This window comes from Oryx dammah, unplaced genomic scaffold, assembly GCF_014754425.2.
Source record: "Oryx dammah isolate SB20612 unplaced genomic scaffold, SCBI_Odam_1.1 HiC_scaffold_23, whole genome shotgun sequence".
Lineage (NCBI taxonomy): Eukaryota > Metazoa > Chordata > Mammalia > Artiodactyla > Bovidae > Oryx > Oryx dammah.
In genome coordinates this window covers 11,643,642-11,668,567 of record NW_024070207.1, presented here as the reverse complement: position 1 = coordinate 11,668,567, position 24,926 = coordinate 11,643,642, and positions in this window count along the sequence as shown.

The following is a 24,926-nucleotide window of genomic DNA, read 5'->3' as shown; positions in this document are numbered from 1 at the left end:
AGCTGACACCTAAATAATTTCAAGGAGCCAGGCAAGCAAAAATCTGGGAGAACATTGCAGAACAGAGGAAACAGAAAATGAAAATACTTTGAAGGAAAGGAATAGCTTTGAGGATGGAACAAAGGAAGCACCAAGGATAGTGGTAAGCATAGGCCAAATCTTGGGGGGTCTTTTAGTTACATTAAAGTATTTGGATTTTATTTTAAATGTGATGGAAAGCTAGAAACCATCCCATCACATGTAGAATAAACCCCAAAATCTCTGCTATGACCTCCCACCCCTGCATGACCTTCCTTTTCATCAATTTCTTTTCCTCCTACTCTATGTCCAACCATAATGGTCTTATTTCTGTTCCTTGAATATGTCAAAGCTTGTCCCTGCCTCAGGACTTTGTTCTGTTACTCTGTCTGGAGCACACTTTCTCCATATCTCCCTATAGCTGACCTCAGTTCAGTTAAGTCGCTAAGTCGTGTCTGACTCTTTGTGACCCCATGAACCACACAGCACGCCAGGCCTCCCTGTCCATCACCAACTCCCGGAGTCCACCCAAACTCATGTCCATTGAGTCGGTGATGCCATCTAACCATCTCATCCTCTGCTGACTACTTCTCATCATTTTTTTAAAAAAATTATTTATTTACTTTTGGCTGCACTGGGTCTTCATTGCTGCACATGGGTTTTCTCTAGTTGCAGAGACCAGCAGCCTCTTTTGTTGCAAAGCACGGTCTCTGTGGCATGCAAGCTCAGTTGCTGTGGTGCTTGGGCTTAGTTGCCCTGTGGCATGTGGGATCTTCCCGTATTGGAGATCAAATCTGTGTCCCTGCATTGCAAGGCAGATTGTTAACCACTGGACCATCAGGGAAACGCTACTTATCATTTAAGGTTCAGTTAAAAACTCATATACTCAGGGAGATCTCTGGGTGTATGTTTCCTAGGGTTACCGTTGGTTCAGTTCAGTCATTCAGTCGTGTCCGACTCTTCGCGACCACAGCACGCCAGGCCTCCCTGTCCATCACCAACTCCCAGAGTCTACTCAAATCCATCTCCATTGAGTCAGTGATGCCATTCAACCATCTCATCCTCTGTCGTCCCCTTCTCCTCCTGCCTTCAATCTTGCCTAGCATCAGGGTCTTCTCAAATGAGTCAGCTCTTCGCATCAGGTGGCCAAAGTATTGGAGTTTCAGCTTCAACATCAGTCCTTCCAATGAACACTCAGGACTGATCTCCTTTAGAATGGACTGGTTGGATCTCCTTGCAGTCCAAGGGACTCTCAAGAATCTTCTCCAACATCACAGTTCAAAAGCATCAGTTCTTCAGTGCTCAGCTTTCTTTATACTCCAACTCTCACATCCATACACAATTACTGGAAAAACCATAGCCGTGATGAGACAGAACTTTGTTGACAAAGTAATGTCTCTGCTTTTTAATATGTTGTCTAGGATGGTCATTGGAGAAGGCAATGGCACCCCACTCCAGTACTCTTGCCTGGAAAATCCCATGGATGGAGGACCCTGGTAGGCTGCAGTCCATGTGGTTGCTAAGAGTTGGATACGACTGAGCGACTTCACTTTCACTTTTCATTTTCATGCATTGGAGAAGGAAATGGCAACCCACTCCAGTGTTCTTGCCTATAGAATCCCAGGGATGGGGAAGCCTGGTGGGCTGCTGTCTATGGGTTCTCACAGAGTTGGACACGACTGAAGTGACATAGCAGCAGTAGCAGTAGGTTGGTCATAACTTTCCTTCCAAGGATAAGCATGTTTTAATTTCGTGGCTGCAGTCACCATCTGCCATGATTTTGGAGCCCCCCCAAAATAAAGTCAGCCACTGTTTCCATTGTTTCCCCATCTATTTGCCATGAAGTGATGGGACTGGATGCCATGATCTTAGTTTTCTTAACAGGCCCATCACAAGCACGGAAATCAAAACTGTAGTAAAAAATCTTCCAAGAAGCAAAAGCCCAGGACCAGATGGCTTCACAGGTGAATTCTACCAAAAATTTAGAGAAGAGCTAACACCTGTCCTACTCCAACTCTTCTAGAAAATTGCAGAGGAAGGTAAATTGCCAAACTCATTCTATGAGGCCACCATCACTCTAGTACCAAAACCAGACAAAGATGCTGCTAAAAAAGGAAACTACAGGCCAATATCACTGATGAACATAGATGCAAAAATCCTAAACAAAATTCTAGCAAAAAGAATACAATAACATAATAAAAAAGATCATACATCATGACCAAGTGTTCTTTATCCCAGGGATTCTTCAATATTCGCAAATCAATCAATGTGATACACAACATTAACAAATTGAAAGATTAAAAATCATATGATTATCTCAAGAGATGCAGAGAAAGCCTTTGACAAAATTCAACATCCATTTATGATAAAAACCCTCCAGAAAGCAGGCATAGAAGGGACATACCTCAACATAATAAAAGCCATATATGATAAACCAACAGTAAACATTATCCTCAATGGTGAAAAAATTGAAAGCATTTCCCCTAAAGTCAGGAACAAGACAAAGGTTCCCACTCTCACCACCTCAGACTTCTACAAGCTTACAGCATAATTGAAGAAGTGAGGTATGATCCATTAAAAAATAGCTACCAGAACAGGATCCAGCTTATATATCAGTTTATATACCAGTTTATATGTGGTTCAGCTAATCAGTAATATCAAACTGAGAAAACTGTTTAAATTGTCACCATAAACTGTTTGTTTGGGAGGGACAGCCCTCACTATTTTGAAATCACTGTGAGATGAAGGAAAAATGTGATCAGTATCTTGTTGGGTGATTTTTTTTTTTTTGACCATGCCCTGTGGCATGCTGGATTTAGTTCCCCAACCAGGGATCAAACTCATACCCCATGTAGTGAAAGCATGGAATCTTAACCACTGGACCACCAGAGAAGTCCCTGGGCAAAATATTTTGAATTGACGAAGCAGCCCTTCACTTCAGGCAGTTGGCTTTCCTTTAATTAATTTATTTTTGGCTGCACTAGGTCTTTTGTGCTATGCCCGGGCTCTCTCTAGTTGCAGCTAGCAGGAACTACTCTCTCGTTGAGGTGCAGGGGCTTCTCATTGCCGTGACTTCTCTGGTTGTGGAGTACAGGCTCTGGGCACATGGGCTTCGGTAGCTGCAGCAAGCAGGCTCAGCAGTTGTGTTGCACGAACTCTAGAGCACAGGCTCAGTAGTTGTGGCACACAGTCTTCATTGCCCCATGCTATGTGGGATCGGCCCGGACCAGTGATCCAATCCGTGTCCATTGCACTGGCAGGCAGATTCCTTTCAGTGCCCCTTGCAGAGACCACCGGGGAATCTCAGGCAGTTGGTTTTAAATGGCCCATTTGTTTAAGTCCTTCCTCAAGTCTAAAGCAGTGCTGTGCCACTGCTGTTTTGGGCTCTGTTTTCGTCCTTCCCTGTCCTCCCAGAGCCAGAGCATGCTTCAACACTGTTATGGCTCATTGATAGATCCTTTGTGATCCAGAAAGATACCAGATTAAAAGATGCAAATCCTCAACAATTCTTTCTTGGCAGCTACCAAGGGATTCTACCGAGTGAGGCAGAAGATGCATTTATTGATACTTAGTGTCTTTCCTTGCCTGCCAAGCCCAGCTGCCCCCTGGCGAGCTATTTGAGGGCCTCTTCAGAGTACTGCAGAAAGGTGGTGGTAAACAGCCCAGACTCAGGGTTTGGAAGAGAGAAGTGGACACTTCTGGCCTTTCACGGCTGCAATCTTGTTTTTGCTAAGCCTGTATGCCCCCTTTTGGCATGACTGGGATGCTTGCAAAATCATTTAGGTTTGACTGGCAAGAGCGTGCCATTTCTGGTTGAAATAGATTTAAATAGAGTATAACATGGGCAGTTGCATTTCTTCACTTTCTAAAGCTATATTTTTCTCTTGTGGGTTAAAAATAAATGCACATGAAAAAGCCCCGATTTCATTATGCTTTGGTCACAGCAGGGAATTTATAGCAAGAGCCCAGCTGTTTGCAGCTTATGCCAGAGTTTTTTGATCCTAACGTAATCGAGCTCACATTTTTGAATCGGGAAATAATATTCAGAGAAGCTGATTTTGGAGTTTTCAGGTTTCCAGGCCAAGCAACGGCTTCCTGAATCTATTTTGGGCTGTTCTTCCCTCATATCTTTTCCTCTTCACCCTCAGAGATAGCTCTCTGCTCCTTTCCTGGAACTAGGCCTACAGTGGTGCAAATCTCTTTCCGTGTATAGGCTGTTCTAACTATCTTTCTGATGGAAAAATATCTCTGTGATTTTACACCATAACTCTTGCCTTTGCTATTTGAAACTCTTTTCTATTTATCATGCTTCCATACATTCAAGCAATACTATGTATAACTCTCATTTCTTGGGTGTGGAGCCAGACCCTGTGTTAAGGGTCTTATGTGCATCATTTCCCTTGATCCTCCCAGAATTCCTCTGAGGAAAGCATTGTTATTACTCCCATTTTACAGATGATGTATCTGAGACTTGGAGAGATGAACTAGCTTCTCAAGGTCACACAGTGGTGGAACTGGGCTTCAAGTCCAGATCATTAGTTTCCAGAGCCAGTAGTTTAAACCCTGCTGCCATAATGCTATCTCAGGTGGCTCCGTGGTAAAGAATCTGCCTGCCAATGCAGGAGATGTGGGTTTGATACCTGGGTTGGAAAGATCCCTTGGAGGAGGAATTGGCAACCTGCTCTAGTGTTCTTGCCTGGGAAATCCCAAGGACGGAGAGACAGGAGGGCTACAGTCCATGGTGTTGCAGAGTTGAACTCGACTGAGCAACTGAGCTTGCACAGATGCCATAATGACCACCTGAGACAACCTTCCAAGTTCCATGGGGGATAATGAGAGGAAAAAGTAACAGTGTTGGCTACAGAGCCTGAGTTGGAACTGCAGAAAGCACCACACTTCTGGCGACCTCCTGGTATTCTGAGGGTCAGATGAAATGGCATGTAAAAGCACTTGTTTCTAGGTGCTGTGCTGTGCTTAGTCACTTAGTTGTGTAGACCCTTTGTGACCCCATGGACTGTAGCCCAACAGGCTCCTCTGTCCATGGGGATTCTCCAGGCAAGAATACTGGAGTGGGTTGCCATGCCTTCCTCCAGGGGATCTTCCCAGCCCAAGGATGATACCCAGGTCTCCTGCATTGCAGGTAGATTCTTTACAATCTGAGCCACCAGGGAAGCCCCAAAATACTGGAGTGGGTAGCCTATCCCTTCTCCAGAAGATCTTCCCGACCCAGGAATCAAACCGAATTTCCTGCATTGCAGGTGGATTCTTTACCAGCTGAGCTACCAGGGAAGCTTCTGGTTCAAGGTAGAGGGTGTAATTGGAGAAGGCAATGGCACCCCACTCCAGTACTCTTGCCTGGAAAATCCCATGATGGAGGAACCTGGTAGGCTGCAGTCCATGGGGTTGCTAAGAGTCGGACCTGACTGAGCGACTTCACTTTCACTTTTCACTTGCATGCATTGGAGAAGGAAATGGCAACCCACTCCAGTGTTCTTGCCTGGAGAATCCCAGGGACGGGGGAGCCTGGTGGGCAGACGGGGGAGCCTGGTGGGCTGCCATCTATGGGGTCACACAGAGTTGGACACGACTGAAGTGACTTAGCAGCAGCAGCAGGAGAGAGTGTAATGATGTCGGTTAGTGATGTTACACCAGCAACAGCCCAATCCACAGCTGTGCTGTGCTGTGCTGAATCACTCAGTTGTGCCCGACTCTTTGCGACTCTATGGACTGCAGCCCGCCAGGCTCCTCTGTTCAAGGGGATTCTACAGGCAAGAATACTGGAGTGGGTTGCCATGCCTTCCTCCAGGGGATCTTCCCAACCCAGGGATTGAACTCAGGTCTCCTGTGTTGCAGGTGGATTCTTTGTCGACTGAGCCATCAGGGAAGCCCAATCCACAGCTAGTCACCCAATTGTCAGGGAGGACAATTATAGGAGGGGGACTCAGTGCAAACTGTTGACATCACAGACATGTAGAGTTTCTTCTTGAATGTGGAACTGCTGCCACATCCTAGTTAGTCTGGCATTTCACACTTCCAGCTTGGCTGCAAAGATAATAGTGATCATAGCCAGCACCTATATAACTCTTGTTATGTAGCAGACACTGTTCCAAGTGCCTTATACATATCAACTCCATTTTATTTGAAGGATTGTGTGTTATGTGTGTTAGCCTCACAATCCTAGATTCCTCCCTCACTGCCCCGCTACTCAATGAGGAACTAAGTCCTGTTGATTCTGCTCCCTAAACATCTCTTATTCCCATCCCCTCTTGTCCATCTGCACTTCCCTTGCCACTGTTCTAGTTCCGGTTCACATCATCTGTCTTGGGGGATTATAGCAGTAGCCTTGCTAGGTTCCACCATCACTGCTCTCAAACCCTCTCTAGGCCTCCCTAAGAGAAAAGAGGGCTTTTTTCATTGTTGCTCTTCTTGCTGTTTTGATTCTTAGTCTCTCTGCTATTCCATTGTGCTTAATAGAGCTATTTCTCTTTTTTAATCCAGCTTAATCTGTAAGACTTGCCAGTCTTTTGTTATTGCTCAGGGAAGAGGTTTAATGTATGAGAAGGAAGATTGTAGGTTGGCACTCCCAGGGTGCTGTGAATTATTTCCCCTGTGATAGCTCTGCCATGAAGAGGGTATCAGAGGATGAGATGGTTAGATGGCATCACCAACTCAATGGACATGAACTTGGGCAAACTCTGAAAGATGGTGAGGGACACAGAGGCCTGGCGTGCTGCAGTCTATGCGGTTGCATAGAGTCAGACATGACTGGGCTACTGAACAACAACAGCATGCTCCGCCATGACTCCTGGGACCCCTATGCCTCTTCAGAGTCCTCTCCACCCACATGAGGCTCAGGGCTGCTTTCAGTCCCCACGGGGGAGTTGGTGGCAGCAGTTGTAGTTTCCTTCCACATGTTAGCCCATCTCTGTCAAGGGGAGATGGGGCATGAGGAAACCGTGCCTGCTTTGGCTGGGACTCAGATTTTTCTCCAGAAGAGCCTAGTGAGTAATGAATTATGCACTTAATATCCTGGAACACTAAACTCAATGCCACTGTCAGCTCCCTCCAAATCACAGTCATTTCCAGATAATGGCTCAGTCCAGGCCTTGCTCCCCAACCATCCAAATAGAAAGGAGCTGAAAAACTGTCCCCTACATCCAGAATACAATTTTGCCGAGGAGATCTATTTTCACTTTGATTTGGAACATAAATACTGTAAATATCCTCCACCTTGTTAGCCTTTTTTTTTTCTAGAGCTATGGTTAATGGGCTAACTTTCTGACTTTCTACTTTATCAAGTTGATAGAACTGTTTAATGAAACCTACGGAGATTGGACAGTTTACTCTAATGGTCAGTTGCAACCCTTGATGTAAGTAATTTCCAGCAATACTGTATGCATCAAATGTCCAACCTGCCAGTGGCTATCCGTATGCATTATGCTTCTGGTTGGCTTGAACCATTAATAACCTGTCAGATTAAGCAATTAGGCTGTCTCTACTTGCCAGAGGAAATCGTTTTCCCCTAACTGATGATATTGGTTTTGTGGTTGTGCAGATAAGTACTTGGTCAAATGTTTGGTGCATTCTTAGCTGGGAGTGATTCTTTTTGATAGATAAAGAGTAAGAACTGAAATTCAAGGAGCTGAGAGGAACCTGAAGCCACTCTGGGAAAATGTCATTCCAGTACACTTTATAAAATAGCTTAATTATCACTAGTGCTCTCTAGTGAGAGATTTCGTCTTATGGGTCACCCAGGTGGGTACACATGTCTCCATGGAGCCCCAGCTAAGCTAGAGCATTCAAGGTTGATTGGAAATGTGAACTATCTTGGATTCTTTAGAAAGTGCGTCAGGGGCACTCTTGGGGTTTTGCTGTTCTGTACACTTTCAAAAGCAAGATGAAGAACAGAAAAGGGGAAAAGTTTAGTGGAAACCATTAACCCTCCTGTATGCTGTTTGGTTTTGGTCTCATCGAAATTTTTTTTGGTTTTGTGATTTTCCATTTCCATTTTCGTGTAACATTACAGAAGCATGTGTTAATTCCTACTTTTATGACTTTGTACATCCCAGTCACCTCACCTGCTGTATCCTTATTTACCCCTTTACCAGTTTACATACAACAATCACTTTGAAGACCTGGCTTGAAAACTACTTCTGGAGAGACTCTCTAGAATAACTCCACCCATTCTGGTCATGAATTTATTCAGTCTCTTATTCCTATATGATCATTTCACATTGATTGATGCATTCCTTTACGATGTTTCAAAAGTTTGCATTTTCTGTTTTTATTTTCCTAATTATGAAAGCAATTTGAATGCAATTCACAAGAGAGAACACATATTTAGGCAAAAATGAGAAAACCAGAAATCACCCATAATCCTACTACTCAAAGTAACCATCTGGTATATGTCATTCATTCATCCACTCATTCATTCAGGAAAGATTTATTGAGCAAAGATCTGTTGGCTCTCTTGTAAGGCTCAGAGATATAATGCGTGCGTGTAAGTTGTTTCATATCCATAATGACCATGGTTGCTTTTGTGCACAATTGCAGAGTTGAATAGTTGCCCCATTGAATAGTTCTGCAGGCACCTTTGTAGAGCTTAAAATATTTATTCTCTGTCCCTTTACAGAAAAAGTTTGCTGATCCATGTTCTGGGACTGGAAAGAAGGCTAAGGTGACAGGAAAGGAGGAATGTGGTAGATGATGAGATGGACTCTAAGGCAAGGACTAGACAGACTGTGGAGGCTAAGGATTTTTAAATTTATTTTAAGAACAACAGAAAAGAGCACTGAACCGTTTTAATCAGGGACTTGAGAACAGCTCATTCTTCCAATTCATACTTGTTCCTAGTCTTTTTCTTTTTAATTTAGCAGTTAATCTTGTATATTTTCCCATTTTTAATCATCTAATCTTTAAAGGTGTGTTTACTCTTCTGTTGAATCCTAAAGGAAATAAACCTTGAATATTCTTTGGAAGGACTGATGCTGAAGTTCCAATACTCTGGCCACTTGATGCAAAAAGCTGACTCATTTGAAAAGACCCTTATGCTGGGAAAGATTGAAGGAAGGAGAATAAGGGGACGACTGAGCAACTGAACAACACTCTTGTGTGGGGCTTCCTGGGTGATGCTGTCAGTAAAGAATCCACCTGCCAATGCAGGAGTTGCAAGACTCAGTCCTAGGTTGGGAAGATCCCCTGGCATAGGAAATAGCAACCCACTCCAGTATTCTTTCCTGGAAAATTCCATGGACAGAGGAGCCTGGGGGGCTATAGTCTATGGGGACGCAAAGAGTCAGACAGGACTGAGCGACTGAGCACACACTACTCTTCTGTGGTCATCTAGCTGTTGAAATTATATGTACTCAGCAGTGAACATCTTGTGCATATTATTGCTAATTTTCTTATGACAGGTTTGTAGGAGTAGAACTTTTAGGTCAATGGATATATACATTTTATATGACTCTTGCTTATCCTGTATTTCCATTCATCAAGAAGTGATGTCTACAGGACTTCCCTGGAGATACAGTGGTTGACTCCACCCTTCCAAAGCAGGGGGCGCAAGTTGGATCCCTCGTTGGGGAACTAAGATCTCACATGCCCCGAGGCTTGGCCAAAAACTAAAGTATATAAAATAAAGTGTACAATTCAGTGGTTAAAAAAAAATAAATGTGATGTTTACTATCACCAGCAAGTTATGAGAGTACTTAGTTCCATTACTCTACTGAAACATTTAATTCAGTTTGGTTCAATTCAGTTGCTCAGTCATCTCCAACTCTTGGCGACCAACTCATGGACTTCAGCACGCCAGGCTTCACTGTCCATCACCAACTCCTGGAGCTCGCTGAAACTCATGCCCATCAAGTTGGTGATGCCATCCAATCATTTTATTCTCTGTTGTCCCCTTCTCCATCTGCCTTCAATCTTTCCCAGCATGAGGGTGTTTCCCAATGAGACAGTTCTTTGCATCAGGTGGTCAAGGTATTGGAGCTTCAGCTTCAGCATCAGTCCTTCTAATGAATATTCAGGGCTGATTTCCTTTAGGATTTACTCATTGGATCTCCTTGCAGTCCAAGGGACTCTCAAACATCTTCTCCAACACCACAGTTCAAAAGCATCAGTTCTTCAGTGCTCAGCTTTCTTTATAGTCCAACTCTCACATCCATACATGACTACTGGAAAAACCATAGCTTTGACTAGATGGAACTTGGTCGGCAAGGTAATGTCTGCTTTTTAATATGCTGTCTTCGTTGGTCATAGCTTTTCTTCCAAGGAGCAAGTGTCTTTTGATTTCATGGCTGTAGTCACCATCTGCAGTGATTTTGGATCCCCCTCCCCCAGAAATAAAGTCTGACACTGTTTCCATTGTTTCCCCATCTATTTGCCAGGAAGTGATGGGACCAGATGACATGATCTTCGTTTTTTGAATGTTGACGTTTAAGTCAGCTTTTTCACTCACCTCTTTCACTTTCATCAAGTGGCTCTTCAATTCCTCTTCCCTTTCTGCCATAAGGGTGGTGTCATCTGCATATCTGAGGTTATTGGTATTTCTCCCTGCAATCTTGATTCCAGCTTGTGCTTCCTCCAGCCCAGCATTTCTCAGGATGTACTCTGCATATAAGTTAAATAAGCAGGGTGACAATATACAGCCTTGATGTACTCCTTTTCCTATTTGGAACCAATCTATTGTTCCATGTCCAGTTCTAACTGTTGCTTCTTGACTTGCATACAGATTTCTCAGAAGGCAGATAAGGTAGTCTGGTATTCCCATCTCTTTTAGAATTTTCCACAGTTTATTATGATCCACATAGTCAAAGGCTTTGGCATAGTCAATAAAGCAGAAATAGATGTTTTTCTGGAACTCTCTTGCTTTTTCCATGATCCAGTGGATGTTGGCCATTTGATCTCTGGTTCCTCTGCCTTCTGTAAAACCAGCTTGAACATCAGGAAGTTCACGGTTCACATCTTGTTGAAGCCTGGCTTGGAGAATTTTAAGCATTACTTTACTAGTGTGTGAGATGAGTGCAATTGTGTGGTAGTTTGAGCATTCTTTGGCATTACCTTTCTTTGGGGATTGGAATGAAAACTGACCTTTCCAGTCCTGTGGCCACTGCTGAGTTTTCCAAATTTGCTGGCATATTGAGTACAGCACTTTCACAGCATCATCTTTCAGGATTTGAAATAGCTCAATTGGAATTCCATCACCTCCACTAGTTTTGTTTGTAGTGATGCTTCCTAAGGCCCACTTGACTTCACACTCCAGGATGTCTGGCTCTAGGTGAGTGATCACACCATCATGATTATCTGGGTCATGAACATCTTTTTTTGTACAGTTCTTCTGTGTATTCTTGCCACCTCTTCTTAATAACTTCTGCTTCTGTTAGGTCCCTACCATTTCTGTCCTTTATTGAGCCCATCTTTGCATGACATGTTCCCTTGGTATCTCTAATTTTCTTGAAGAGATCTCTAGTCTTTCCCATTCTATTGTTTTCCTCTATTTCTTTACATTGATCACTGAGGAAGACTTTCTTATCTCTTCTTGCTATTCTTTGGAACTCTGCATTCAAATGAATATCTTTCCTTTTCCCCTTTGCTTTTCACTTCCCTTCTTTTCACAGCTATTTGTAAGGCCTCCTCAGACAGCCATTTTGCTTATTTGCATTTTTTTTTCTTGGGGATGGTCTTGATCACTGCCTCCTGTACAATGTCATGAACCTCCATCCATAATTCATCAGGCACTCTGTCTATCAGATCTAATCCCTTAAATCTATTTCTCACTTCCACTGTATAGTCATAAGGGATTTGATTGAGGTCATACCTGAATGGTCTAGTGGTTTTCTCCACTTTCTTCAATTTAAGTCTGAATTTGGCAATAAAGAGTTCGTGATCTGAGCCATAGTCCGCTCCTGATCTTGTTTTTGCTGACTGTATAGAGCTTCTCCATCTTTGGCTGCAAAGAATATAACCAATTTGATTTTGGTGTTGACCATCTGGAGATGTCCATGTGTAGAGTCTTCTCTTGTGTTGTTGGAAGAGAGTGTTTGTTATGACCAGTGCCTTCTCTTGGCAAAACTCTATTAGACTTTGCCCTGCTTCATTCCGCATTCCAAGGCCAAATTTGCCTGTTACTCCAGCTGTTTCTTGACTTCCTACTTTTGCATTCCAGTCCCCTATAATGAAAAGGACATCTCTTTTGGGTGTTAGTTCTAGAAGGTCTTGTAGGTCTTCATAGAACCATTCAACTTCAGCTTCTTTAGCTTTACTGGTTGGGGCATAGACTTGGATTACCGTGATATTGAATGGTTTGCCTTGGAGATGAACAGAGATCATTCTGTCATTTTTGAGATTGCATCCAAGTACTGCATTTTGGACTCTTTTGTTGACTCTGATGGCTACTCCATTTCTTCTAAGGGATTCCTGCCTGCAGTAGTAGATATAATGTTCTTCTGAGTTAAATTCACCCATTCCAGTCCATCTTAGTTCGCTGATTCCTAGAATGTTGATGTTCACTCTTGCTGTCTCCTGTTTGACCATTTCCAATTTGCCTTGATTCATGGACCTAACATTCCAGGTTCCTATGCAATATTGCTCTTTACAACATCAAACCTTGCTTCTATCACCTGTCACATCCATAACTTGGTGTAGTTTTTGCCTTGGCTCCATCCCTTCATTCTTTCTGGAGTTATTTCTCCAGTGATCTCCAGTAGCACATTGGGCCCTACCGACCTGGGGAGTTCATCTTTCAGTGTCCTATCTGGAGCAGCCATGAAGAGATACCCCACATCCAAGGTAAGAGAAAACCAAGTAAGAGGTAGGCACTGAGAGAGGGCATCAGAGGACTGACACACTGAAAGCACAATCACAGACAACTAGCCTATCTGATCACATGGACCACAGCCTTGTCTAACTCAATGAAACTAAGCCATGCTGTGTGGGGCCACCCAAGATGGGCGGGTCATGGTGGAGAGGTCTGACAGAATGTGGTCCACTGGAGAAGGGAGTGCCAAACCACTTCAGTATTCTTGCCTTGAGAACACCATGAACAGTATGAACAGTATTTAGATAGTCAATCAGTTTGTTTCTTTGGATTTTCTGTCCTTGGGGTTATGCTTAGAAATATTTTCTCCATACTAAGATTATATAACATGCACATATATTTTTTACTGGTTAGAAACTAGTTTTCTTTATATTTTAATCTTTAATCCATCTGGTATTTATTTTGGTAGTGGCATGAGATAGAGGTTCAACAGATTTTTTTTAAAAAAGAGGAAATCTCGTTTTAGAGGAGAAGAAGAAATATCTCCTAGAAAAATTCGGAACTCTTTCACTAGAAACCCCAAACACTGTTTCTGGAAGAAGAATGATTTTTGGATGAGTTGCAGGCATTTGAGATGTTCCAAAACCAATTAAGTTTACTTATTTTAAGAACAGAATTATTGTATATGTTTATTTTAAAATCACTCCCCCATTTCAAAGTTGATATTACCAAACCACTTCTACCTCTAAACAGCTACTACTACAAAGCTTCAAGCCTGATTATTCCATCAAAAGGAACTCTACAAAAATGACTTTATGTCACCTTTTGGTCTTTTATCTTGTATCCATTTGAGGCATGCATTTCTGAATAGAATTGTGTTTCTGGCTTTAAATGTTTCTCCCTCACTTCTCTTTATTCTTTGTCTTGTAAATATAGAGGTCTCATTGTTTTATTTACTTCACAAACACTTAAAAATATTTACTATGTACTGAGGCACCAGTTACAGCTGGACATGGAACAACAGACTGGTTCCAAATAAGAAAAGGAGTATGTCAAGGCTGTATATTGTCACCCTGCTTATTTAACTTCTATGCAGAGTACATCATGAGAAATGCTGGGCTGGAAGAAGCACAAGCTGGAATCAAGATTGCCTGGAGAAATATCAATAACCTCAGATATGCAGATGACACCACCCTTATGGCAGAAAGTGAAGAGGAACTAAAAAGCCTCTTGATGAAAGTGAAAGAGGAGAGTGAAAGAGTTGGCTTAAAGCTCAACATTCAGAAAACGAAGCTCATGGCATCTGGTGCCATCACTTTATGGGAAATAGATGGGGAAACAGTGGAAACAGTGTTGGACATGACTGAGCGACTGAATTGAACTGAACTGAGGCACCACTTTAAGTGATTTGAAAATATTAACTCATTTACTTGTTTTATAAAAAGAAATATTGGTGCTAAACTTTTATTGCAGGTTTCTCTAAAAGGCCCTTGGAAAGTACAGAGAATATGATTATACTAGGCAATTCATAGAATCCTCTCAATAATGGTGCTAACTAGCCAAGACTATGTGGCTTCCCTGGTGGCTCAGAGGTTAAAGCGTCTGCCCACAATGCAGGAGACCTGGGTTCAATCCCTGGGTCGGGAAGATTACCCTGGAGAAGGAAATGGCAACCCACTCCAGTATTCTTGCCTGGAGAATCCCATGGACGGAGGAGCATGGTGGGCTACAGTCCATGGGGACGCAAAGAGTCGGGCACGACCGAGCAACTTCACTTCACCTAGCCAAGACTATGAATAGAAATCTTTTTTTTTTTAATAGGTTACAGGTGTACAATATAGCAATTCACATTTTTAAAGGTTATACTCCATTTATTTCTCATAACAGCCCTATGATATAGGTGAAGCTATTATCCTCATTTTACATATGAGAAAACTGAGGAACACTGAGAAGTTCAGTGACTTGTTCAAAGATACACAGGTAGCAAGTCACTGTCATATTCTGTTTCCTTAAATGACAGAGTAGAGAAGGATTCTTTTTTGGCATGGAAAGTTCTCTGTAGGGCAGAAACGAATACCACCAAAGGAAGAAGAAACTAAGAAGTCTAAACTCATGGGCATCATTATTCCATCTTAAAACATGAATTGTGTGGTTTAGAGTCTGTTGCCCTCTGATGCTCAGTCTTGACTGACGCTGACTCTTTGTGACCCCATGGCTTCTCTGTCCATGGGGTTCTTCCGGTGGGGATACTTGAGTGCGGTGCCATTTCCTCTTCCTGGGGAGCTTCCCAACCCAGCGATGGAGCCAGCACCTCCTGCATTAGCAGGCAGATTCTTTACCACTAGGTCTACCTGGGAAGTGCTATAAACCCTTTTAGTTATGTGTTTTTTTTTTTATTTTTAAATTGAAGTATAGTTGATTTACAATGTTGTGTTAGTTTTAGGTATACAGCATAGTGATTCATTTATACACATATATTTATTTATATTATATATGAAGTGAAGTGAAGTCGCTCAGTTGCGTCCAACTCTTTGTGACCCCACGGACAGTAGCCTACCAGGCTCCTCCGTCCTTGGGATTTTCCAGGCAAGAATACTGGAGTGGGCTGCCATTTCCTTCTCCAGGGGATCTTCCCAACCCAGGGATCGAGCCCAGGTCTCCTGCATTGCAGACAGATGCTTTACCATTTGAGCCACCAGGGAAGCCGTATATTATATATAAAAACATATCCTGGGGCTTCCCAGGTGGCACTAATGGTAAAGGATCCACCTGCAGTGCAGGAGATGCAGCAGGAGCCCAGGGTATAAATTAGATTTAAAAATCTGAAATATTCTCAAAACATCTCAACTGAAATAATCTTAAGACAAAAGAAATCAATTTGTAACCTTAAAACAAAGGAAAGTAGTTTGTACAGTTGTTCATGGGAGTTCTATGATAACCATCAAAAACTGGAAACAATTAATTAGTAAGAGGTAAATGGTTGAACAAAATCATGTATGTCAATGATATGGAATGCCTTAGGACTATTAAAAATGACAAACATGGTGACTATATTGAAATATGGGCATTTGTATCTGAAGTAATATTAAATGAAAAAGGCAAGATAAAAATACAGGTATATACTTATAAATATGTGATAATATCTGAATACATATGACATTATTGGGGACATAATATGGATTGATATCTGTAGCTAAATGTAGTATTTAAAAAATAATTATTTATGTTTATTTATTTATTTGGCTGATCCAGGTCTTAGATGCAGCATGTAGGATCTTTTAGTTTTGGTATGCAGGATCTTTTTTTTTTCTTTTCGTTTCAGCATGCACAAACTTTAGTTGTGGTAAGTGAGATCTAGTTCCCTGACCAGGGATCGAACCTGGGCCCCCTGAATTCGGAGCGTGGAGTCTTAGCCACTGGACCACCAGTTGTTGTTCAGTTGCTCATTCATGTCTGATTCTTTTTGACCCCATGGACTGCAACATGTCAGGCTTCTCTGTCCTTTACCATCTCCCAGAGTAATTGGTGATACCATCCAACCATCTCATCCTCTATCATCCCCTTCTCCTCCTGCCTTCAATCTTTCCCAGCATCAGGGTGTTTTCCATTGAGTCAGATCTTTTCATCAGGTGGCCAAAGTATTGGAGCCTCAGCTTCAGCATCAGTCCTTCCAAAGAATATTCAGGGTTAATTTCCTTTAGGATTGACTAATTTGATCTCCTTGCAGTCCAAGGCACTCTCAACAGTCTTCTCCACCACCACAGTTCAAAAGCATCAATTATTCGACGTTCAGCCTTCTTTATTGTCCAACTCTCACTTCCATACATGACTAATGGAAAAACCGTAGCTTTGACTATACAGACCTTGGTCAGCAAAGTAATGCCTCTGCTTTTTAATATGCTCTCTAGGTTTGTCATAGCTTTTCTGCCAGGAAGAAAGTGTCTTTTACCATCCGAAGTGATTTTGGAGCCCAATAAGATAAAGTTTGTCATTGTTTCCATTGTTTTCCCATCTATTTGCCATGAAGTGATGGGACCAGATGCCATGATCTTCGTTTTTCGAATGTTGACTTTTAAGCCAGCTCTTCACTCTCCTCTTTCACTCTCATTAAGAGGCTCTTTAGTTCCTCTGCACTTTTTGCCATAAGAGTGGTGTCATCTGCATATCTGAGGTTATTTATATTTCTCCTGGCAATCTTGATTCCAGCCTGTGCTTCATCCAGCCTGGCATTTCACATGATGTACTCTGCATAGCAGTTAAAAAGGCAGGGTGATAATATATAGGATGGCCACCAGGGAAGTCCCTAAATGTAGTATTATTAGGGTTTTGAGGCAGAGTATTTAAAATCATAATTAAAAATAATAAATCAAAGAAAATCCTTTTTTTGAGGTTTTAGGGAGTTGCCTCCCTGATTGTCCCTTTTGTACTTTGGGCTTAGGAAGGGGTCTCAAGGATATCTCTGAATGGGCTACAAGTGGATCTGCCCTCTGACCCTTTCCCATGAAGGCTTGCAGTTCTGCTCTGTTTTCCAGAAGTACCTGTTGGCTTCCATCTGGAAAGAATCCAATTCTGCATCTTATCATCACAAGCTGGGAATCAGGAGACCAATTTAGTGAGAAGTCTGGCAGGAGTGCTGGGGGAAGAGCAAAGGCAGCGGAACTGGCTCCAAAGGGAGCTGCACTTGGAAATGAAGTCTAGAGAGGCCTGGCCAACCCCAGACAGTCTGGCAGAGGGAAGGCAATTATGACTAGGGAATGTTATATTCTTTCTATTATAGAAGTGTGGGGCAAATACAGCAAAACTATAGCTGTAGATCAGGTAAAAGCAGGGGACTCTTAGGCTAAGTTAAGGGGGCTTCCCTGGTGGCTCAAATGGTAAAGAATTTGCCTGCAGTACAGGAGATCTGGGTTTGATTCCTGGGTTGGGAAATGCCCTGGAGAAGCATATGGCTGCCCACTCCAGTATTCTTGCCTGGAGAATTCCATGGACAGAGGAGCCTGGTGTGCTACAGTCCAGGGGGTCGCAAACAGCTGGATATTACTGAGCTACTGAGCATGCAGCACAGTACCTGATTATACTGTGAAAGGATCTGGCACTTTGACCTAGTGCTGGGGAAAAGACAAGATGGGATGGAGCAGTATACAGGTGGTTGAATGCTTATTCCAAAAATCTCGAAGGGGGCTGAGATGGGGCAGGCACTGACAATCCTGGATGTAAGGTGCTCAGTGAGATGCTGTTCAGTAGGTACTTTGAGAGATGTCTATTTCCCTTCATGAGGAAGTGATGCAGGCTGATCCCACAGTATCAGGGCCAGTAACTCCAAAGTGTGGTGTATGCTCAAAGCCAAGTGAAGAACTGTGGTTGGGGCTGGAGGGAACAAAGGGAGAGGGAGTGCTATTGACCCAAAAAGGTGAGTTCAGAACAGATTGTTACATGAAGGACCCTAAGGAAGGTGAATCTGAAGGCCAAGCTAAAGGACCAGGAACACTAGTATGATGGACAGAGTAGCCCAGCAAGAGGTGATGTGAATTAGCCCAGATCCCTCCCACAGCTGTGGGGCAGACGACAGTGACACATAGCAGGAGCAAGGTTCTTCCATTTCTGACTCAAGCTTGTGTGGAGGAGCTAGATTCACTTGGGCCAGGAAGGTTGGGAAATGGAACTGGGCTCTTCATTCAATGACTTGGAGATGGTTGGCAGTGGTTATTGAATCTGGGTTGCTAATACGTTTCTATTTCTTCCCTCATCTTCAAACATTGTTCATTCATTGGACTTGGATCTGTGTGGGTCTATAAGAAAATGTCCATTGGTTGCCTTACTTCCTGCAACAACTCGCATATGTCACATGTAGCTGGGCTAGCCTCAGCTCTGGCTGCTGTTGAGGCTCTGCTGGTCCTTCCAGGGAAGCTTAGATCTGGAGTTGTTGAATATCTCTAGAAGGCCTAGCAGGTGGTGCTAAAATACGTGTTCAAGTGTCTGCTAATTCTATCGACTGAAAGCTGTATGGTCCTCCTGGCAGAATGACATTTCACAGCTTTCAGCTGCCATAAATCATTGACTTCAAGAGCCTCAGGGTGTAGTACCTAATCCATCAGGCCAGCCAGGCACTTGAGGCGCTTTAAGACTTTGAATAGAAATAGACCCAAAGACATGCTGTCCCCAAAAGCCATTCTATTCCAGAATGATTAAATGTCTCTGCCCCAAGAGGTTTCCTATGATAGTTTAGTAGATTGGCACAAATATACCAAACAGTCATTTTTATTTATTTATTTTGGCCTCTGTGTTCAGGCAGTAAAATCTTGATGGAGATGAATTTGTGTCATTGCAACTTTCTGGGTGTATCTTTCAGATGCAAACTCTTTGTCTTAGCTGAGCTGCCTTTTGGGCTTTAAATCCCACCCCCGCAGAGGAGAGATTTGGAGCTCTGAGGTCAAAAGCCCACATTTGGAAATAACTGTACTTTGTATTTTCGTCTAGTTTGTTAGCAAGGAGATGCAGAGCAAGCAAGGTGAATTGAGCCAGTTGGCACCTTTAAGTCATCTGGCTCTTGGTTCCATTCCTAGCTAAACTCCTGAGGGACGTTCCGTGCTCAAAAACAACTTTCTTTTCCTTTTGGTACAGTGGAACACTGCTGCCAGTCTCTGAAATGAAAATTATTTTGTAAGTTATCTCTTAAGGTTAAAGTTCAATTAAGTATACTGGCTAATTAGATTTGCAGAGTCAGCTTACCAACTAACATGGTGTAGCAAAAGATGGCTAATTAATCATTGAGGAATTAATATTCCCATCTCTATGGATTACATTCTGAGTTGTCTACATCTAAGTGGTGCCATATAACTAATAATGGCTGATGAAGTGTGAGCAGAAGTGATTTGCTTTTAGAAGCAGGTGTTCATTCTATATCATTTATTCATACAGACAACCATAGTGACCTTGTATTAAATGTGATGAAGATAGAAGAGTCATAAGAGGTAAGGAGCCTGGGTACCTAGGTTTTCATCCGAAAAGTCATCTGCTGACCAAGAGCATGCATATTGGACTGCTATAGTATTAACAGTATTAACAGTATTTGCGACCCCATGGACTGTAGCCTCCCAAGCTCCTCTGTCCATGGGATTCTCCAGGCTAGAATACTGGAGTGGGTAGCCATTCCTTTCTCCAGGGGATCTTCCCGACCCAGGGATTGAACCCAGGTCTTCCACATTTCAGGCAGATTCTTTACTGCCTGAGGCACCAGGGAAGCCCTGAAAAGTCCTCTGCTGACCAGGAGAGGACTTTTATTGTACTGTTAGGTGAACAAGAAGTACATTTCTGTTGTGTTAAGCCACTAGGTTTACACTGTATTTGTTACAACAGCTAGCATTATCCTAACTAGCATACATGGAATTTTGAGATTCTTGGGTAAAATGTGCTTTATAGGACTATAATTCGATAAACTGTACCCTAGGCTAAGATGAACTTTTAAACTGAATAGCAGCAAGGTGTTTACAATTCTTTCCTGAGTATTTTAGTGCTGCCTCTTCACCCTAGTTCATTTGTTCATTCCACAAAAAAGTTTTGAGGGCTTTCAATGTACCGGGTACCATGCTAGGTCGGCAGTGGGGATACAATAGTTATCAAAACAGCCATGATTCCTACTATCATGAGCCTTAAAGTCTGTAGAGGAGAGATGAGGAATTCTTGAACTAAAGCAATGGAAGGAGGACTGGAGAAGAGGGGCTGAATTAGGACAGTGATTTTCGAATCTTGATCCTTGGACCATAAGCCTTCTAATCACCTAAGGAACTTCTAAAAATATAGATTTCAGATCCTGTCCCTCCAAAGTCTCAGTCAGTAGGACTGGAGTGAACTGGAGTGATTCTGGTGCATAATCAATTTTGAGAACGATTATGAGAGATAGAGAGAGAGAGGAGATTTAGAAGGCAGAGTTTTTGAAAGTTTATTTTTATTTGTATTTAATTTTTACATTTTATACAATTTTAAAGGTCACTTTCCATTTACAAAATATTAGCTATTTCCCCATGTTGTACAATATATCCTCGAACCTATCTTATACCCTATAGTTTGTAACCTTCATATATATACTCAGGGGTGGAATTGCTGGGTCCTATGGTAGTTCTGCTTTTAGTTATTTTTTGATAAACCTCCATCCAATTTTCCACACTGACTGCACCAGTTTACATTGCAACCAACAGTGCACAAGTGTTCGCTTTTCTCTACATCCTTGCTGACACTTGTTACTTGTGTTCTTTTCGATGATAGTCATTCTGACAGGGGTGAGGTGATATCTTGCTGTGGTTTTGATTTGCATTTCCCAGATGATTTGTGATGATGAACACCTTTTCGTGTGCCTGTTGGTCATTAGAAGGCAGACTTGACAGGACTTTAATGACTGCTTGGGAATGATAAGTAAAGGAGAGGGAACATTCGAAGATGACTCCTAGGTTTCTGACACAATTCATTGGGTTGGGGTGGTGGTATGTGTTTGAGACAGGCAGCAGAGGGAGAGGAGCAGGTTTCTTTTTCAGTGGAGATAATAAGTATAACTTTGGATTAAGTGTTTCTCCAATGTACCTTCAGTTCAAACCTCTCTTTTCTGAGTTCCACCCGTGTATAGCCACCTATCTACTTGGAGTCCCATGGTCACCTCAAAGTCAACAACAAATTGTACATCTTCCCCAGCCAGTTTCTTTTCCAGTGTCCTCTGTATCAGTGAAAGACCTCATGATCTATCTAGTTGCTCCAACCAGAAACTTAATGGTTCTGGTGGGAGTTATTTTTTATTGAATTATAGCTGATATACAATATTATATTAGTTACAGGTGTACAATATAGCAAATCACAATTTTTAAAGGTTATACTCTATTTGTAGTTATTATAAAATATTGGCTATATTCCCTGTGTTGTACAATATATCCTTCTAGTTTATTTTATACCTAATAGTTTGTACCTCTTATTCCCATACCCCTATATTTCATCTCCCTCCTTCCCTCTCCTCAATGGTAACCACTAATTTCTTCTCTATATCTCTGAGTCTGCTTCTTTCTTTTTTTTGGTTATATTCACTAGTTTGTTGTGTTTTTTACATTCCACATATAAGTGATATCATATAGTATTTGTCTTTGTCTGACTTATTTCATTTAGCATAATGCCTGCCAGTTTCATTCATGTTGCTGTAAATGGCAAAGTTTCATTCTTTTTTATGACTGAGTAATATTCCATTGTATACATGTACCACATCTTCTTTATCTATTCATCTTTTGGTGGACACTTAGGTTGCATCGATATTTTGGCAATTGTAAATAATGCTGGTATGAACATTAGCATGCATGTGTCTTTTAAAATTAGTGTTTTTGGTTTTTTGGATATATATGCAGGAATGGAATTTCTGGGTCATATGGTAGCTATTTTTAGTTTTTTGAGAAACCTCCACATATCAAGTATTTTCCATACTGGCTGCATCAATTAACATTTTAATGGGGTTGTTAAATTTTTTTTAAAAATGTGGCCCATTTTAAAAGTCTTCATTGGATTTGTTACAATAATGCTTCTGTTTTATGTTTTGATTTTTGGCCTTGAGGCATGTGAGATCTTAGCTTTCAGACCAGGGATTGCACCCACAACCCTTGCACTGGAAGGTGAAGTCTTAACTTATGGGCCACCAGGGAAGTTCCTCCTAATGGGGTTATTTTTGATCTCTCTCCCCTCCCACCTTCATTAAACTCCTCACCGGTTTCTGTCAAATTTTATCTGCTAGATGATGTCTCACATATTTCCCTTCCTTTCCATCCTCCCTAAGGTCACTCTAAACCAAAACACCAGCATCCTTCACCTGGAAGACTGGATAAACTTGCTAACTAACCCCTCTACCTCTACTCTTGCCTTCTTTCCATCCATTTTTCCTTAGAGCAGCCAAAGTAAACCAAACTAGGCCTTCACCATACCTCACCTATTTCAGATTAAGAAGACCCTGCAATAGCTCCCAGTGCCTTTAGGATAAAGACAGTCGTTCCTTTCGTCTGCAAGGGCCTGAATGGTCTGGTCTGGCCCCTGCCTACACCTTTAGCCATGTTTCATACTACTTCTCCCTCACTCAGAATTGGTACAAAGTTTTCTGCCCAGTTTTCAGGAAATGAGGCTGGAGATTTGTGAATTAGATTTTTAATTAAGAAGTCTGCAAAATGCACTATAAGATTTATTTTCAGTCAACACAGAAATCTGTCATCTTGAGATGATTGAGATAACAGGTTGATGATACTGACTGATGCTGGGTTGACTGTTTTATTAAATTATTTGTCACGAGAATAATGATTTCTAGAAGTTAGGTAACAACACTCCTTACTACCTGACATTCATCTGGAGCTCTTATCTTTTTCACTGAAACATATGCAGTTAGTTTTGTTCTCATCACATACTAGTGAAGTGGATAATGTAGATATTTGTATTCCTTGCCTATAGATAAAGTAACTGAAACCCAAGATGAATGTCACATATAAAGTTAGGGTATCTTCTCAGTCCAAAAGCACTGTGACATAATAATGATAAATAACATTAGTAATAGATACTTAGAAGTCCTTACTATGTGCTAGACACTGTTCTCAGCTAAAGCCTTTTCTTTATTTAAATTTATTTTTAAAGATATTTATTTATTTATTTTGACTGTGCTTGGTCCTGGTTGCAGCATGTGGGCCTCTAGTTGTGGCATGCGAACTCTTAATTGTGGCATGTGTGACCTAGTTCCCTGGCCAGGGATCAAACCTGGGCACCCTGGCATTGGGAGTGTGACGTCTTCGCCAGTGGATCACCAGGGATACCCGTCAGCTAAAGCCTTTGCATGCATTATCTAATCCTCTCAACAATTTTGTGAGGCCAGGAATATTACTGTGTTCAGTTGAGAGGCGAGGGAACTGAAGCTCAGAGGTGTTACTCGGGTAGTCAGTGCTGTTTTTATATGTTATCTTGAATCTAGCTGGTTTTCAAGTCACTCCCTGTCACTTATCACTTTTGTTCTGCTGGAGCCTTCGTTATATAAAGCATGGAGGGGACACCACAAGCAAATGTATGTTCTTCACTAGTTGTTGAGGTTTTGTTCCCCCAGTTCCTGTACTGTATGACTCTAGGAGGATGGACTTAACCATTCACAAGCCTTGATGTCTCTTCTCTCACTTTAGCATGAAGTCCCCATTGGAGACAGGAGACACGTGGCCTCTCTTTTTCCTCCAACATCCTTCTGGTCTCATCCATTTAACTTTCTGGTTTCTACCATTCCAAGATGGGAGGAGGGAAGAAAGAGAATGAGAGAGAGGTTTTCCTGAAGATTAAGAGCAGAGCAAATGTTAGCTACTTATGCCTTTCTTCCTGTCTCTGAGACCTTACCCTCTTCCTCTGGGCCTTCCAAAGGCCTCCCAGCAGGAGGGCTGTTTAGGTCCAGTCTTCCTACACCAATCATGCTTGTCCAGCTCTCTGCAACACTATGGTCTGTAGCCTGCCAGGTTCCTCTGTCCATGGGATTTTCCAGGCAAGAATACTGGAGTGGGTTGCCATTTCCTCCTCCAGGGGATCTTCCTGACTCAGGGATCGAACTGGCATCTCCTGTGGCTCCTGCATTGCAGGTGGATTCTTTATAGTTGAGCCACCCAGGAAGCCCCATACCAATCCTATGAGACTTAAAAGGTGAATAATCCCCTTCGCTCTTCTCACCAGAGGTCTTTGCATTTGACAATCCTGCTAAAGTATATTTTTATATTACTGAGAACACCTTTATCCTACGAGGGATTCTTCTTCTTGGTGGGGGAAAATATAAACTCAAGTGCCCTTAGAAGTTAAAGTATTTGATCTACAGTCAGCACTGGCTGGGCCAGACAGCATATAGCAGCACATCGGTTACTGAGCTGGGAACCAGAGGAAGAAGCCCTAGACCTTGGGTGGATCTGACATCAGCAAAGCAGGACTTCCCTTATAGATGGTTGGGATATTACATTGCAAGGAAAGGGACTTGAGACTGAGACAGAAACTGATTTTTCAGTGTAACTTGGTGCTAATGCCCAAGATATGGATAAGGGAAGCTCTAATTTTTTCTTGCTCATAGTAACGGTGTGCCTTCAAATAGGAGTGGGGCTGAACCTGCAGATAAAAAGTAGAGAGTGACCAC